The sequence below is a fragment of the Mustela nivalis genome (genome assembly GCF_964662115.1).
Source record: "Mustela nivalis genome assembly, chromosome: 8".
NCBI classification, from domain to species: Eukaryota; Metazoa; Chordata; class Mammalia; order Carnivora; family Mustelidae; genus Mustela; species Mustela nivalis.
Genome location: NC_139027.1, coordinates 42573701 through 42591501, shown reverse-complemented (window position 1 = coordinate 42591501; position 17801 = coordinate 42573701).

The following is a 17801-nucleotide window of genomic DNA, read 5'->3' as shown; positions in this document are numbered from 1 at the left end:
CTTCTTTATCCATTCATCTGTTGATGGACATCTAGGTTCTTTCCATAGTTTGGCTATTGTGGACATTACTGCTATAAACATTCAGTTGCATGTGCCCTTTCAGATCACTACATTTGTATCTTTAGGGTAAACACCCAGTAGTGCAATTTCTGGGCCATCAGGTAGCTCTATTTTCAACTTTTTGAGGAACCTCCATGCTGTTTTCCAGAGTGCTTGCACAAGCTTGCATTCCTACGAACAGTGTAGGAGGGTTCCCCTTTCTCCACATCCTTGCCAGCATCTGTCATTTCCTGACTTGTTAATTTTAGCCATTCTGACTGGTGTGAGATGGTATCTCAATGTGGCTTTGATTCATATTTCCCTGATGCCCAGTGATGTGGAGCACTTTTTCATGTGTCTGTTGGCCATCTGGATGTCTTTGCAGAAATGTCTGTTCATGTCCTCTGCCCATTTCTTGATTGGATTATTTGTTATTTGGGTATTGAGTTTGATAAGTTCTTTATAGATGTATCTTACCATTTAACAGTGCAACACTTGAAAAATATTCTGATAGACAAGTAAGTTACTTTGTTTAATAGGTAAGGAAATTTAGTGGCCTGTAGGCATAAAATAGAAGCAGTGTTACCTGAGACAATTTCAGTAAATATCACTAGATATTAAACATTGAGTCCCCAATAATTTTTAAGTACAAAAAGAAACTATCTATAATCATTACAACTGTTTTTCAATATCTTAGTCAATGAATTCATATATTTATCTATCTATATCTATATATCTACCATCATTTTGTACCTGGAAATATTAAAAGATAGTGAGGTTGTGATATAGAATAATAATAACAAAACCATAATAAAATAAGCAATAAAAACAGAAGCAAATTATCCACGAGAATATTGCCATAGCCTTTATTTAGGTTGCTGGAAAGTACTGTGAAGTGATTGTTTAGAACTTTCTCTTATGTTTGAGAATTTAACTGGCAGTAACTGGACCTAGTATTTGGGTCCCTAGATAATCTTAAGATTCTTTTTACTCCACCACTGCCTATTAGGAATATCTGAAAATACTGGAGCTGTTTTCCACATAATTCTCCTTCCTGATCTCACTAGAGTGGATGTTTCGAAAAATTATGGAACATGCACACTTTCGCCCATTTTATCTTCAGAATCTAATATAGTGTTTAGATTTTAGAAGCCACTTAATAAACATTTGATGACATGTATCATTATAAAAAATATTTCAAATATGTCTCTTTTCTTTTATTTTCCTGAGACAGAATCTTTTGTTGGAACCATTCTGTAGAGATGCTTTATGTAACATTAAACCAAGGGACTTGGTGTCTTGATCATGAAAGGCCATGGACAGATGGCGAGTCTCTTCTGAAAGGAGAAGAAAGTACATGTATTTTTATTCATTTGTGCTTTCTGCTGTGGCCAAGAACATCCTGCAGATAAAAGAATCAATATTTTTGAGCTGCAGACTTAGCCTCAAATGTAAAAGCATTACTGGAGTGCAATGTTTTGAAGCAGAAAGGAAAAGGGAGGGGGAAAAGCTTCTCTGAAACTTCAATGTAATTCTTTTTCTTTTCCAAGAATACTTTTTCACTTTGTGTTTACAGCCTTATTGTAAGTGGATAGCATTCTAACTAGAGTATTAGGCGAATAAGATTAATGTGAAAATGCAATACAAATAAAATAGAATGTAGGATATAATTGCACAAAAAGAGGAGTGATTACTTTTATACCAAAAAAGGAAATAAAAATCCTTTTGAGATTAACATTTCCAAAGGGACTGAATCTCTAAAAGGATTTAAGTTTCAAACTCACAAGTGGATTAAACCACTGGAAGAGAAAAAGTCAGATATCTTGCTTGCTTATGAAATATGTTCTACAAGATATTCCCTGGATGAATATGGTAAAGAACATAAGGTGTTCACAATGACTTTAGATAAATACAACTTTGAAATTTTAATGTGATTTGTTCAAGTCTCTTTCCTTCCCTCTCCCATACCCCCTTCTACTCCCCCCCCTTTCTCTTTTTTATTTTTTTATTTTTATTTTTAAATTCTGAGTTATTTTTTAAGTTAATTTATTTATTTTCAACATAACAGTATTCATTATTTTTTCACCACACCCAGTGCTCCATGCAATCCGTGCCCTCTATAATACCCACCACCTGGTACCCCGACCTCCCACCCCCCCGCCACTTCAAACCCCTCAGATACTTATTCAGAGTCCATAGTCTCTCATGATCCACCTCCCCTTCCAATTTCCCCCAACTCCCTTCTCCTCTCTAACTCCCCATGTCCTCCATGCTTTTTGTTATACTCCACAAATAAGTGAAACCATATAATTTACTCTCTCTGCTTGACTTATTTCACTCAGCATAATCTCTTCCAGTCCTGTCCATGTTGCTACAAAAGTTGGGTATTCATCCTTTCTGATGGAGGCATAATACTCCATAGTGTATATGGACCACATTTTCCTTATCCATTCGTCCGTTGAAGGGCATTTTGATTCTTTCCATGGTTTGGGGACCGTGGCTGCAGAAATCAGTGGCTTTCTTATACACTAACAATAAAAATACAGAAAGGGAAATTAGAGAATCGATTCCATTTACTATAGCACCAAGAACCATAAGATACCTGGGAATAAACCTAACCAAAGAGGTAAAGGATCTGTACTTGAGGAACTACAGAACACTCATGAAAGAAAATGAAGAAGACACAAAAAGATGGAAGACCATTCCATGCTCTTGGATTGCAAGAATAAATATTGTTAAAATGTCTATACTGCCTAGAGCAATCTATACTTTTAATGCCATTCCAATCAAAATTCCACCGGTATTCTTCAAAGAGCTGGAGCAAATAATCCAAAAATTTGTATGGAATCAGAAGAGACCCCGAATCACTAAGGAAATGTTGAAAAACAAAAATAAAACTGGGGGCATCATGTTACCTGATTTCAAGCTTTATTACAAAGCTGTGATCACCAAGACAGCATGGTACTGATATAAAAACAGACACATAGACCAGTGGAACAGAGTAGAGAGCCCAGATATGGACCCTCAACTCTATGATCAATTAATATTTGACAAAACAGGAAAAAATATACAGTGGAAAAAAGACAGTCTCTTCAATAAATGGTGCTGGGAAAACTGGACAGCTATATGTAGAAGAATGAAACTCGACCATTCTCTTACACCGTATACAAAGATAAACTCAAAATCGATAAAAGACCTCAATGTGAAACAGGAATCCATCAGAATCCTAGAGAACATAGGCAGTAATCTCTTCGATATCAGCCACAGCAACTTCTTTCAAGATATGTCTCCAAAGGCAAAGGAAACAAAAGCGAAAATAAACTTTTGGGACTTCATCAAAACCAAAAGCTTCTGCACAGCAAAGGAAACAGTCAAAAAAAACAAAGAGACAACCCACGGAATGGGAGAAGATATTTGCAAATGACAGTACAGACAAAAGGTTGATATCCAGGATCTATAATGAACTCCTCAAACTCAACACACACAAAAGAGGCAATCATATCAAAAAATGGGCAGAAGATATGAACAAACACTTCCCCCCCTTTCTCTTATTCATAAATGCACATTGCACACGCATGCACACACACATCATATATATTGAGTTTCACTGCAACTATTCGGGATGGCAATAAATGGCATGATCCAAATGTGAAGTGGTGGATAAAACTAAAAACAGAACAGTTTTTAGTTTTATCCACCACTTCACATTTGGATCATGCCATTTATTTATTCTCCTGTGAACTCTTAGATTACTTTTTAAAAAAGATTTACTTATTTATTATTTTCTGGGAAGAGGGGTAGGGATAGAGGGAGAGAATCTCCAGGGGATGCCCCTGAGCACAGTGCCCATGTGGAGCTCTGTGATCATGACCTGAGCTGAAATCAAGAGTTGTTTGCTTACCCAACTGAGCCACCCAGACACCCCAGATTACTTTTGATTACTAGTTTCTTTGTCTGCTTGTTTGTGTGTTGTGTTTATGTTCTTCCCTGTTATAACCAGGACCTAGAACTCAGTAAAGAGAGAAGGGTCTGCATAGCTCTGTTAGCCACTCTCCCACACACCTTTGTCAAAAAAATTTTTAAAGAACCAGAAGTTTAAATAAGTTTATGGTCTGGAATAATTAAAAATTATCCAGATTTTCCATACTGCTTTGACTTCTGATGTTACAAAAGACACAGAAGTCAGAATAAATTAATCACGCTAAAGATAAACTACACTCGCAATTTAAAACCTAAGTTTTGTCTTAGGCAATTCATATTTCTTATTGCTTCAGGTTTACCTGAAACTTCCTTGTCTCTCTCAACACTTTTTTCCCCCAAAAAGAAAGTAAATAGTTTACTGTCACTGAGCTATAAATAATTTCAAGAAGTTAAATCATAAATATTTTAACAATGTAAGTGATATAGATGATGAGAATCAAGGAGTTGCAGATGTTGGCAGCTTGATGAAGACATCAAAGAAACCTGCAGCTGATGTGCACCTCTGGAGGTCTGGCTAAGCCTTGGTTATGCCCATGCAGAAGAATGAGAGAGAAATATATCTAAACTCTTGTCTCAGATATCACACCTGCATTTGTGCTCCAAAGACCTAATCTGCCTGCCCTGAAAGAAAGTCAGATTCCAATGTGCTTTCTTAGTTAACATTTACTTATCCAAAAAGGTTATAATGCTTCCTTCTTTGTGTAATAAGGACTTTCTAGGAGAATACTCTGCCCTAAAATCAATATTAACTTTTATCATGCTAGACACTCTATTTCATTTCCTTGCCATTTACTTTAGGTTTAGTTTTGAAATTCCCCAGTGACATCAAAAGATCTAGTGAATTAACAACAAAATCATGGCATCTTGGTGAAAACAAACTGATCCTTGTTAACGTATGTCAAAGCCCAACCAGCATTGTTGGCTGAAGCACATTATGTCTCTTGCAATGATAATTCCCATAGAGTTACAATATTTTTAATTTTCCAACCATTTTCACACATCTCACATTATCTGATCCTCAAAATAATCATGCTAAGAGAAAAAAATTATCTGCATTTTATAGAACCAGAAAGTGTACTTGCAGCAAACAAAATGATCCAACATCCTCATGTTGGTAGTTCTTACACCCTGGGAACTGGGGAGTGGGGCAGTTGACCAGAATCAAGAAAGCATGATGTGTTCTCTACCTGTATCTCCAACCACATCTTTATGCCACCTTCACCCTTGGTTACCAAGATCCAGTTGCTTACCACACCCTGTCCCTGTCATTTTCTTAAAAAGTAGTTCTTCCCATTATCAGTAAATTTGTACATGCCTTTCCTGAAATATTCTTGGGATATTTTTTATTCCTTTTTTTTCCCCCTCACTGGTGTTTTGTATTTTTCAGGTTTTAGCCTAATTGCAATTTTCTTGAAGAAGCCTTCCCTTCTCAGTGTTCACCCCATATTTTCTCTCATATGATCCTGCTATTTTCTTTTGGAAAACAATACCTCTTTTTGGTGATAAGATACAAGGATATTTCCTTTCTTTACTCACAGAAGTGTTATTTTATGAGTCTTCTTATTTCTTTAGGTCTTCATTTCCTCATCCCTAAAATTAGATTACTAAGCTTAATTTGTTCCAGAGGAACATTCATTCACTCATTCATTCATTCATATTCTCTCTCTCCCCCCTTCTCTGCCCACCCCCCCCACTCTTGACCTGAGGCATGGATGACTAGAAGATAGTTTTACCTGATTCTCTAGAAAGCTCAGGTGCCCATGGACATCTTCCACTGAGAGTAAAATACTTGGGGAAAAAGCAGCCAGGTTTTGCTCACTGGCTGAATATATGGGCATTGCAAGGAACATATGTAATACCTCTTTTTTATTCACCTTGTTCAAATTCACTTATTTTACTTATAGGATACCACTGAACAGATCAGCTTCTAGAACTACATTTGCCTTCTAGATTATCCATACTTGACAAGAAAACAAAAAATAAACACATAAATTCATAAATAACATTTCATATTGCAATATGTATATATGTATATATACATATATATATACTTGTTACTTGAAATGTATACTTCAGTCATAGATTTCATGCCATCTCATATTTTTCTCCTTCATATTCCTCTGCAGAAATCAAGTAGTCTTGGTTTCAAGGATATCATATATCCCAATGCAATCCATAAATATTTGTTGAAACAAATACACACACCTGCTGCAAACCTTTGTTTAAATTATTTTATAATATTATATTCCCAAATGTGAAATGTTACCTTCCACAAACTGGTATTTAAATGTTCATTTTCTTTTAGATAATGGATGGTCACAAAAGAATAATGGGATGCTAGTACTCCCCCACAGACACAAAAGAAGAACTATAAAAAAAGTTGAGAATAAAATTCTCAATGTATCATTCTATAAAAATCTCAGAGGTTAGAGCAGGAAATTAAATTGAAACACAATGTCATATTCAATAACTTATCCAGAGATGATTCATTTAGATAGTATACTTTTCTGTACTTTCTTCATTTAGTATAAGTATATGCTAGGCTTTAATAAAGCAATTAGTTAAACCGGAAGAAGTATAAACAAAATCAGAAAGTATTACATTATCCCAAAACACCCGTCCAAATACCTTCAACAAATGTTAATGTCTTTATGGTATAGTTTTAAAAAGAAGAAGAAGGAGGAGGAGGAGAGGAGAAGGAGAAGGAAGAGAAAGAGGAGGAGAAGAAGAGGAGGAGGAGGAAAAAAAGAAGAAGAAAGAGAAGGAGAAGAAGAAGAAAACATGTTCCTATTACCTTAGTCTGTTTGGGTGGCTATAACAAAATACTGCAATATGGTTGGATTATAAACAGAAATTTATTTCTCATAGTTCTGGAGGCTGGGAAATGCAAGATCATGGCACTGGAAGATTTGTTGTCTGCTGAGAATTGCTTCCTCCCTCACGGCCATCTTCTCACTATAGCCTCACATGGTAAAAGGGGTGAGTCTCTGAGGGTCTTTTAGTATAAAGATACTAATCCCAATCACGAGAGCTCCACCATCATGAACGGTCACCTCCCAAAGATCCACCTCCTAATACCATTACCTTGGGAATTAGGATTTCAATATATGAAATTTAAGGGGACACAGACATCCGTACCATAGCAATTATTGCACCTTGTCTAGCTCTTTTGCACTAAACCAGTAATAGGTGGTTTCAAGCCTACCCTGTGCAAATGTTCATGCACAGAAGATATTCATTTGAAAGTTAAGCATAATTATCAATGCAAAAATCTGCATTCCTAAAAGATAATTGCTTTTGGAGATTAGAGGTAAAGATGAGCAAAATGTAGAGTGGTGATGAGAGAAGAGAGCTAGAGAAATAAGTGAGATGTGTATTCCTGAGAAAGATTATTTTTAAACACTTCTAAGTAGATTTATACACAATACATGTGGATTTTATGTCAATGAGGACAGAAGATATTCAGAGGTATAATAAGTATCCATTAAGAAAATATTGAGGTCTTTCTATTTCTTTATACTCTGAGGGAAAAAAAAAAAAAAAAAAAACAAGAAAAAACATATGGCTAAAGACAGAAATTATCTCTAAATATGATTCTTCTTAGGTGACTCGTACTCTAGGAATGAAAGGAAAGTATGAAGTCTATGCTTTCTTCATGCGATCATGGATTAACTTTGAATCTGAGGGTTTGAAAACAGTGATCTTTTCATTTCTCAAGGATGAATTAGAAAGTATTCTTTTTGAGGCCAAAAAGCCCTGCATGCTATTTCCAACATTCATATGCCCAAGGGTCTAAATATGCCCTGTGTGTCTGCACTATTCAAACTGTGGCTTGATCAGAGGCAATGGCACCACCTGGGAGCTTTTTGAAATGCAGATTCTTAGGCCTCTGCCTAGAGTCAATGAATCAGATTCTATAGTTAAGGTTCCCAGGTGATTTGAATGCATTTTAAAATTTGAGGGGCACTGCTTTACGAGACACATGTTCTGTTTAAAGCACTGAAGCCTAGTGGCGCACATATTTTTGACAGGAGGAACTGAACACTGACAGAAAACCGTGAAATTAAAATCTGTTTGGGGGGTACCTGGGTGGTGCAGCTAGTTAAGCGTCTGACTTTTGGTTTCAGCTCAGGCTGTGAACTCAGGGCCATGAGATGGAGCCCTGTAAGGAGCTTGCTTAAGACTCTCCTTCTCCCTCTGCCCCTCCCCCTCCAGGCTCGCGCATATGCTCTCTCTCTCTCTCTCATAAATAAATAAATCTTTTAAAAGAGTAAAAAATAAAAACTGTTTTGATTACTACAACAAAGTGATTTTTGTAGAAAATCTATTACTATCTTTGATAGTAAACATATTAATAATGCCAATAAAATGGAACCAACAATAAAGTGATTCTATAAAAATAAAAAGAATAGTAATAAAGGCAATAGCTTACATACTTTCAGTCATTTGTCTGTGTCAAGTACTATGCATACCTTCTATACGTTAACTTTTTCATCTGTGAACTTTATAAAACAAATGTTGTTTTACCAGGGCTTAGAAAGAGTAAATGATCTGCTCCAGGTTACTCAACCTGGAAAGTGGACGGTGTGACTTTGAATCCAAATCTGTCTCAAGCGCAAACTCTATATTCTGTTGTCCTTCTAAACAAACCTTCTAATGTATAAAGTTGGAATAATAATTTCTAGGCTTGTTGTGATGGTAATGTGGTGAAAAACCAAGGGTATTTATAAATATTTGTGTTTTTTTCATATTTAATAAAATCTGTACTACATAATGATTACTAGCTCTTCAAATAATTAACTGAATGCTGCAAATCTAAGACTAAACTGAAAAGACTTAAATGATGTAAAGGCAGAAATGAAATCAGCTGGATGCAACCAAACTAATTTTTAACAAACTGTTAGTAAAATTGCTTGTTTAAAAATAACTAGTTTAAAGAGGATATGTAGAATTTGATTTTGAATATATATATATAGTAAAGAATATAGATGTAGTGAATATATATAGATGTAGTGAAACCTACTTACTATTTTTTATACATGAACAGATTTTCAAATCTTTGATATATTCACTCTTTAAGATACACACATGCATACACACACACAACCTTGTATATTTAAAATCCTGTAAAAATGGGAAGTAAGTTTTGCCACTGAGGCACTCTAGGGTAATTTTCCGATAATGAACTTTTAAGTTTATAAAAATACATATAATAATGGAGAATGTGTTTGGTCTTGTCTTTCAAAGACAAGACCAATATTGTTTCTATTCCATTAACATAGATTCATTCCATAAAACCCTAACACTCCCATCCACATCAACACACCCTTCTCAGAAAATATGTTCTCTCTCTAGCACCAGTGATTTCTTATCTATGCCACTTGAAATAATCTTTTTAATCTCCAAATCCATGCATAAATTCTGTTTGAAACAAAAAATTTAATAGGAAAGATTCAACTATCCTTTGGTTCAGTAGGTAGTTAAATATGTAAATAGTCTTTTAATCTCCAACCAGCATTCAGCTAAGAAGCATTTTTCTTATCACTGGACCAGCACAGCCAATAGAACATCATTTGCTGTTGTCATCCGAAGGTTACTTATTGACATGAACTTTTATGTTGGAACTCTGGGTCCATAAACAATAACTGCAAAATGTGCTGGGTTTTATAAATATATTTTTGTATATGTCACATTATGTTCCATGTATAAAGTTCTCTAAGAAGAAAAGCTGCATTTCTCCTGAGCAGCTGGTCTGGTTTGCTCTATAAGCACTGAAAATCCCACAACTATCTTCCTTCTCCCATTGGTTTCTAGGATGTTTGGAACCAAATAGCAACCCAGTTTAATAATTGTGAAAGTTTTTGTGTTATATTTAGCACAATATATGTAGCACCATCTAAGATGAAAACACAAGGGCAGAATGTGGTGAGCTCTGGAGAAGTGCACAGTTGTGAACCAAGTCTATTCCTTCTTCCATCTACCTCCTGGCTCCATTGGTCATCTGCTTTACATTGGAAGTATGATTATGAAGGTCACCTCAGTGTATTTCTTAAATTTTGTCCAAATTTTTATTGATTAATAATATCAACTCTCCCTTGAAACCCATTCTTCTTTTAAAGGTATATGTTTGTATCCAATTTAGTATTTATTTATTAAGAATACTATTTTATAACTGTGCTATAATGTTACTTGGCATAGTACTGTGTTGGTTAGTACCACCATTATAGGGTTGCCTAGCTTTTGATTATTCTACTTCAAGCCTTTTTTTTTCCCTCATAAGGCCTGATATTTTTAGTGTGGGATTTTGCAGAACATGAGGTTTTTCAGGAGCACAATCATGGTATTTTAGTAGAAACACCTGGACTTTTGTTATTGTAGTCAGCAACCTACCTACTTTTTTTTTTTTTTTTAAGGCATTGCTCCTTTTCATGATAAAATATCTAATTTGTTTATTTGATAGAGTGAAGTTTTGGATGAAACACAAATGTAAATCTAGAAATAGCTCTAAATATATACCTACAATGCCAATTAGTATTAGACTATATTGCTGATTGAACCATTTGTGTACATTTGAAAACTGACATTAACCTGCACTATTGGGAATTTCATTTTTTTGTATTAGTGGGAAAAAATACTGGGAATATAAAGACCAATCTGTAATTTAAAAAGGTTTGTCATTGTTGGTTGCTCATTTATTCCTTGTTAGAATGTACTTTTATTTAGGCATCATCTCTGAGGCAGGTGACCCTGATAATCAGCTCAGCGGGAAGTCCTCTGAAGTTTAAGCTATCCACAGGAATCCCATGCGTCATGGGCATATGATGTAATATGATGTAATTCCCTTTACTGTGGTAAGGGGAAAACTATTGCAGCAATTATGGGAAGTTTGCCTCATTCTAAAAGAGAGATGAACGACACTCTTTTATGTTTTATTCCCCTGTCAATTGAAATAACATTATATGACATGGGTCCAGTAATTCAAGATCATGAGGGGACCTAAACTGAGAATAGCCCAAAGGCAGACAAAAATCTGAGTCTTCCCTGAGACTAATTACCAAGCATGGAACTGCCTACATTAAGTAGTTTGATTTTCAGCTAAACACATTTTGTTATTTTTAACCATTTACTTTTTCTGTAATATTCAGTCTAATATATCCTAATTCACACACACACACGTAGCACACACACACACACTTTCATGATTTTATTATCAAAGATTCCTACCAATCATGCCTATCATTCTATACCTATAGTGTTTTCTCTTCTCATTACAAATTCAGAATATTCACAAAGGTACAATAGTGAATGTCTTCCTTTTTTCTTCCTTACAGTCTCTTCCATCAACAGTTGAGTTACTCAGTTTCATCCATCTTATTTAAGAAATGTAAATGAATACCACTAGACGTTATTCTATCTCTACTATCTTTGCATTCTACTGTATCATTGTCAATATCACTATCCATTATTCTAGTTACCCAGCAACCTCTGAGCATAAACTGGTTTTGTCCATAAGGTTCTAATACTAGCCAACACAATACCTCTGTGTCAAGCCACTTAACATCAACTATCATGAAAAAATGAATAATATCCTTTAGAGTAATAATCTTGACTCCATTCTGGATCTTTATTCACCTCAACAAGATTAATTTGCCTTCAACAGACAAAACTTCGCAAAGTGCAGTAGATACTCAGTTATTACTCCTACAAATACCATTAAGCATCTACTATGTACCAGGCACTCTTCAAAGTGCTGGTATTATACCAGCGACCAAAACATCTCTACTCTCTTAGAACTTACATTCTTTTAAAACATTGTTATCAGGGAAACATTGTTTTTCAGTTATTTCTTTGCTTATGCCCAATATATCTATAGTTATGTCTAATGTATATCTACATATCTAGGAGGCCAGTATAACTTAGTGCTTTACCAAGCATCAGGCTCTGGGTCTATATTACAAGCCAAGCAAATAGGCTTCCAGTTCTGGAATGAACAGGATTAAAAGGCAGAGTTAAATAGGGAATATAGTGAGTGGTATTATAATAGCATTGTATGGTGACAGGTGGTTGCTACATTTCTGACGAGCATAGTATAATATAGAGTAGTTGAATCACTGTGTCATATTCCTGAAACTAATGTTACTAATGTATTATTGTGTGTCAACTAGACTCAAATTAAAAAAAAAAAAAAAGAGTTTACTATCTAGGGAGAACTTAAAATATGGAGAAGAGGAAGAAAAGTGGAAGTCAGTTGTAGTTTGTTGAAATAAATACTAGAAAGAAATATGAGAAAATGCTCTGTCAGTTCACATAAAGTGGTTATTTATTCAGTGAAAGAGTCAAGGGAGGGAATATTTAATTGGGACATAATTATGGATGGGAGTTATTTATACCAAGATACAGAATTAGCAGCAAAATATGTAATCTGTTAGAGGATAATACAATTCCAAATTGAACATATCCTATGACTTCATAATATTTTTGCTACCTCTAATGGATTTTATCATTTAAGCAAGAGGAGTCATTAGAAAATGTGAAAGGAGTGATGTGATCAAAGTCTCTTAGGGGATTAACTGCTGTGGCAATGTGACTACTAGCTCCTTGTGGGCTAGAAAAGAAAGCAGGGAAACCATTGGTAAGTTATTGCAATGTATGAGTCAGAGATAGATGAGGGTCTAAAGTACACTAATAGCAACAGACACAAATGGCAGATAAATATGAGAAATATTGATCTAGGACTTTCTCAGACAGAAAAGCTTTTAGACACTAGTCTGTGACTGAAGATTAGATGAGCTGCCTCTAAGAACCTAACGGTTTCTTTGATCTCACGGCTCTAATCACAAATCAGAGAATTGTATGTGTTTTGGGGTGTCTGTGTGTATATGTATATATGGGTGTATGTTTTACTAGTTAGGTAAAAAAAAAAAGAAAAAAGAAAAAACAATATTAAAATGTCTTTTCAAATTTCAAATGCATTTTGGAGATAGAATCATCTATGCAGCATTTGGTAATGTTATTAAAATAAGGCAGGTAGCAAATATGTTGTGATTACTATTAAAATGGAAACTGCAGACTTAGAACCATTGTGATATGTGACTTCTAAGGATGGGGAATATTTTATGGGTGCTTGCTACTTTTGCAATCAACTATGTAGAATATTAAAAACTGCCATCAGTGATGGATACAACTAGTATCCTGCCTTCAGACCTATCCAGCGGAACACTTAACCACATGTGCAGGATGAAAAAAATGGACTTTCAGTTTGATTTTCTACCCACTTTTCAGCAAGGCCCAAGTTTCTGTGTTTGTATATTTATTTATTTATTTCAATCACGAATTGTACAAATTTTTTTTCCTGTAGCAATCAGTAAGTACAAGGGCTTCCTTTACTGCCTGTGACCAATCATGTGTACCATTTTATAGCCAAATACCACTATAGAATATTAAGTTATTACCCAAACCAGAGAACAAGCAACAGTAAAAAATAACTACATGAGTTACAGCTTGGTTCAATGTTAAGGGCAGATTGTGTGGTCTGTGTTTGTAATACTTCAGCCCCAAGGACTCTAACCCAATTCCAGAGATTGTACAAATGCACTGCAATTTTCCTTGTTCATTTGGTGATAAGCATTAGATGATTGTTGGGCTTTCTGATATTATTTACTTTCCCAAAGGTCAGGAGAAAAAAGAAATAACAACGAATGTGTTAGCTTCAGAAAAGCATCAAATTTTGATTATTTCATGTTCATACTGTTGAGCAAAAATTACACCATGAAACATTAGCATTTATACTACTTTCACAGGTCTTACTGGCAAGAGTTGATCAAAGCAGGCATACTATGGACTGCCTTTATGGAAAAGGACATTAAACAGACCTATGCAAAAAACATACTTTAGTTTTAACTTATTTTAATCCCTTTCTCTAATAATTAAATGTTGTGGATAGACCAACATTTTATATTAATAAAGAGCTTAAGGAAAACAAATTTGCATACAGAAATGGTGGGAATATTAAACTAAAATTAACTAATACTAAAAGTATTAACTAATACTTGGAAAGTGAATGATGCCTCATAATTTAAAATATGCTTTATAAAACAGCATCAAAACACTGACAAGCTCTAAGAAAACCCAATTTATTTTGAAGCCAACATGTCCAACTCACACCATTGTCTTTGAAATAAACACTTCCATAGATACAAAAAAATATATTGAATACTCATTATTACTTCTCTCCCTGCTTTAAATAATAAATCCATAATTTTTGTACATAACTTTTTTACATAATTAAGATCAAACTTTCTATGTGTATGTAAAAGATAACCTAATTTCAGAATAAAACCAAATATATGTTTCTCTTAATTATTTGTCTAACACGACATTAAATAATCTTCATCTATCTTTTGCAATGTTTAGTCAGATGGCTTATTGTATATAAATAATAGTTATAAAGACCATTTAAAACAATGCTTAAAACAATGTCAAACTGATTTATCAACAAATACTTTTTGTTTAAATTTTACTTTGATTTGTCTTTTTATAAAAGTAAAACGTTTTTTAAAACATTGCGGTTAGGTGGCTCAATGGGTTAAGCATCTGCCTTAAGCTCAGGTCATGATCCCAGAGTCCTGGGATCAAGTCCCACATTGGCTCCCTGTTCAATGGAGTGCCTGCTTCTCTCTCTCTACCTCTGTCCTCTCTCCCACCCATGTTCTCTCTGGCTCATTCTGCTTTCTTTCTCTCTCAAATAAATAAATAAATCTTTTTTAAAGTTAAAAAAAAAACCATTGTGGTTAGAAAAATAATGCCTCCTCAACCACTTTTAGATATCTATGTCTTAATCTTCAAAACATTTATGTATGTCATATTACTTGACAAATATAATTAAGGTTAAATATTGATTTAAGGATGTTAATCAATTGACCTTTGGGAGATTCCCTAGAATACCTGGGTTGGCCCAATTTAATCATTTATTCCCTTAAAAGTAGAAAACAAAGTCAGAAGAATGGGTCACAGAGATACAACAAAGACTAGACAGGATATATTTGAAACATAAAAGGAACTTCACCCATCATGGCTGGTTTGAAAATGGAGGAATGTCAGGTTTGGCCAGTAAACCCTTAGATGGCAAAAGAAAAGATTCTCCAGACACCTAACTAGGAGAAAGGAGAGGGCTTAGTGACCCAACACTCTAGGGGCAAAAGGCCCCAAGTCAAGCTCTATCTCCATTTTTATCATGCATGTTATTGTTATATGAAAGAATACAGCTTAGAATGGAATGTAAAGTTTTAATAACAAGGGCAATGACATTTACAGGCATTGTATGATTAGAACTATCTATGTTTGCAGCTTGCAGCCATAGAGTATGTGACTATTAAGGATTTATGTCTAACCTAAATTAAGAATCGGTCCCCTGAGAGACAGCGTTGAGCCACAATTAGGCTCTGACTGTTTTCAGCCCAAAATCCTAAAAGGAATTTCAGTTTTCTGGTCACTCTTTTTTTCTGCCTTTCAACTAGCCTCTCCCAAAGAGGATTGTGTTTATCAAACTCAGCTAGCCAACCACAGTGAATTCCCAGAGAGGAAGGGGGTCATGAGCAAATGAATGCAGGTGGCTTGAGATGGTCTTCAGCTGGTGGCCAGCAAAGAAAAATAGGGAACTACAACCTACAGTCCTACAACCACATGATACTGAACTCTGCCAACAACATGGATGAGCAAAGTAATAGGTCCTCCCCGAGAGCCTCCACATAGGAACACATCCCTGCAGACCCCCTTGCTTTAGTCTGGTAAGATCTATGTCAGACTTCTGACCTCTGAACTATCCAATAACACTTTGTGTCCTTTTAACTATAAAGTATGTGTAATCTATTATAGGGGCAATAGAAAGCTAATACAAATATATTATTGTATACCCTATTTTTTGTATGAGATTTGATGGCTTAGTCATCTTATGCCCAAGTAGTGACAGGGTTTATACTAGGCCTGTCTTCTCCCAGTAGCAATCTCAGCTTCTCTTACTCATTTTCATCAATCCATTCTCATCAAAGAAGTTCAATCCAGTTAAACTGATGTGGGAGAGTGAAGTTCTTGTCTCAGAGAGTTGAAGAATGAATCTTGAAGACAAAGGAGAGTGAGTAAATCCATAGAAGTTTATTAAGCAAAGATCCAGAAAAAGCTCTCAGGAGTGAGAGGAGCCCTGGCAGGGTTGCCACTGAGGACTTTTAGGGATGGTCTTCTACAAAAAGCTAACTAGGGAACTTAAATCTGTTTAACATCTCTATTGATAGCACAGCAGAGTAAGGACTAGTGATAACACCATCAATGGCTTACTTCCTTTTTAGGGTCCAGTAATTCTTGGTTGGTCGCAAGTAGCTGCTATAATGAGACCTCACCTCTGACACATAGGACAGGATGGTCTGGTTTTTCCCCTTATCTCTGGTTTCCTTTCATCTCCCACATTTTGTAATTTTGTGAGCCTGATCGGCCCCCTACCTATCTCTCCATACCGAGCCCTGCCTGTCCCTTATTCAAAACCAGATTGATCATGTGCCTTCTGGCAGATAGCCCTAAAATTCGCATTGTTGTCTTGGGTCCACCAATTGTTTGAGCTTATACCAGATCCACTTGATGAAGTTTTAGAATATAAGTTAGGTCCAGAGCCCACGGCCAAGAAGGAATTCTTAAGACATCTCTGGTGCAAAAAGGTGATTGTATTAAAGCGTGGGGATAGAATTGGTAGGCAGAAAGAGTTGCTGCCCCAGGGTTGTGAGGGGTGATGGATTATATTCTATGGGGTTGGGTTAGGTAAGGAAAAGGGAGGGTTTGAAAGAACTTTCATATGCTAAAGAGGATCTCCAGGATACCTAAGGCCTTGCCTTTGTCGAGTTAAGGATATTTTCCCTTTTAGTAAGGCATTAAAGGTAGGATAGTTGAGAGCTTCCTGGAGAAATGTCACATTCCTGCTATCACACATCCTTATCAATAAACTTTAGGTTTAGAAGAAACTTAACTTTGTTTACATTTCCCTCTGCCTCAACCTCCCTCGATTTTATGGAGGGGAAGATGATGTTAGGGCTTCAGGAACTGAGCTATGTATGGGTCTCTGAAAGTTAGGCTATTGGTAAGAAAGCTTCTTCTTTGTAAATCACTAGGACATTTGTAAAACTCAGGTCTTGCAGGACTGTGATCTCTACAAGTTAACTATTTGTTTTTCCTTTAGGAGTGCCTGAGGTGTAAGGGCCTATTTAGCCAGAGTGATTCCATCTGGTTAAACAGTGATTTTGTTGTTTATGCAATAAAACTTAAACTGACCCTGCCCCTCCCACCTCACCCCCAGGGAACTTTCTTAAAAGCAAGTCTGGGAAACCAATCCCAGGTAACAAAGCCCAAATACAAGGGCGGGTCAGGCCAGGTGGAGACATCCAATCAATGGGGTGCACATACTGTCTCCCTAGCTACCAAGGAGTGTGGGCCCCACCTTTTGGATGCCTTTTGGGCGCCAATTCTGACCAAACTGATAGGCTAGTTCAAATATCTACTATAAGGTAAATTGGAATTCAATTGGTCACTTGTGTGTGACCTAGCATGACTATGCAGCTTTCTCTGTGTGTTGCAATCTCATTGGCCACCTGTGTGTGGCCAGGCTCAACCACATGGCCCTTTCCCTTTAAAAGTTAGTTGGTAAGGCAGGGAGGGGTCGCCCTCTCTGTAAGAGGCGGCCCCAATTTGATTCTCAATGCTTGGCATGAAATAAAGCTTTGCTTGACTTTCACTTTGTATCA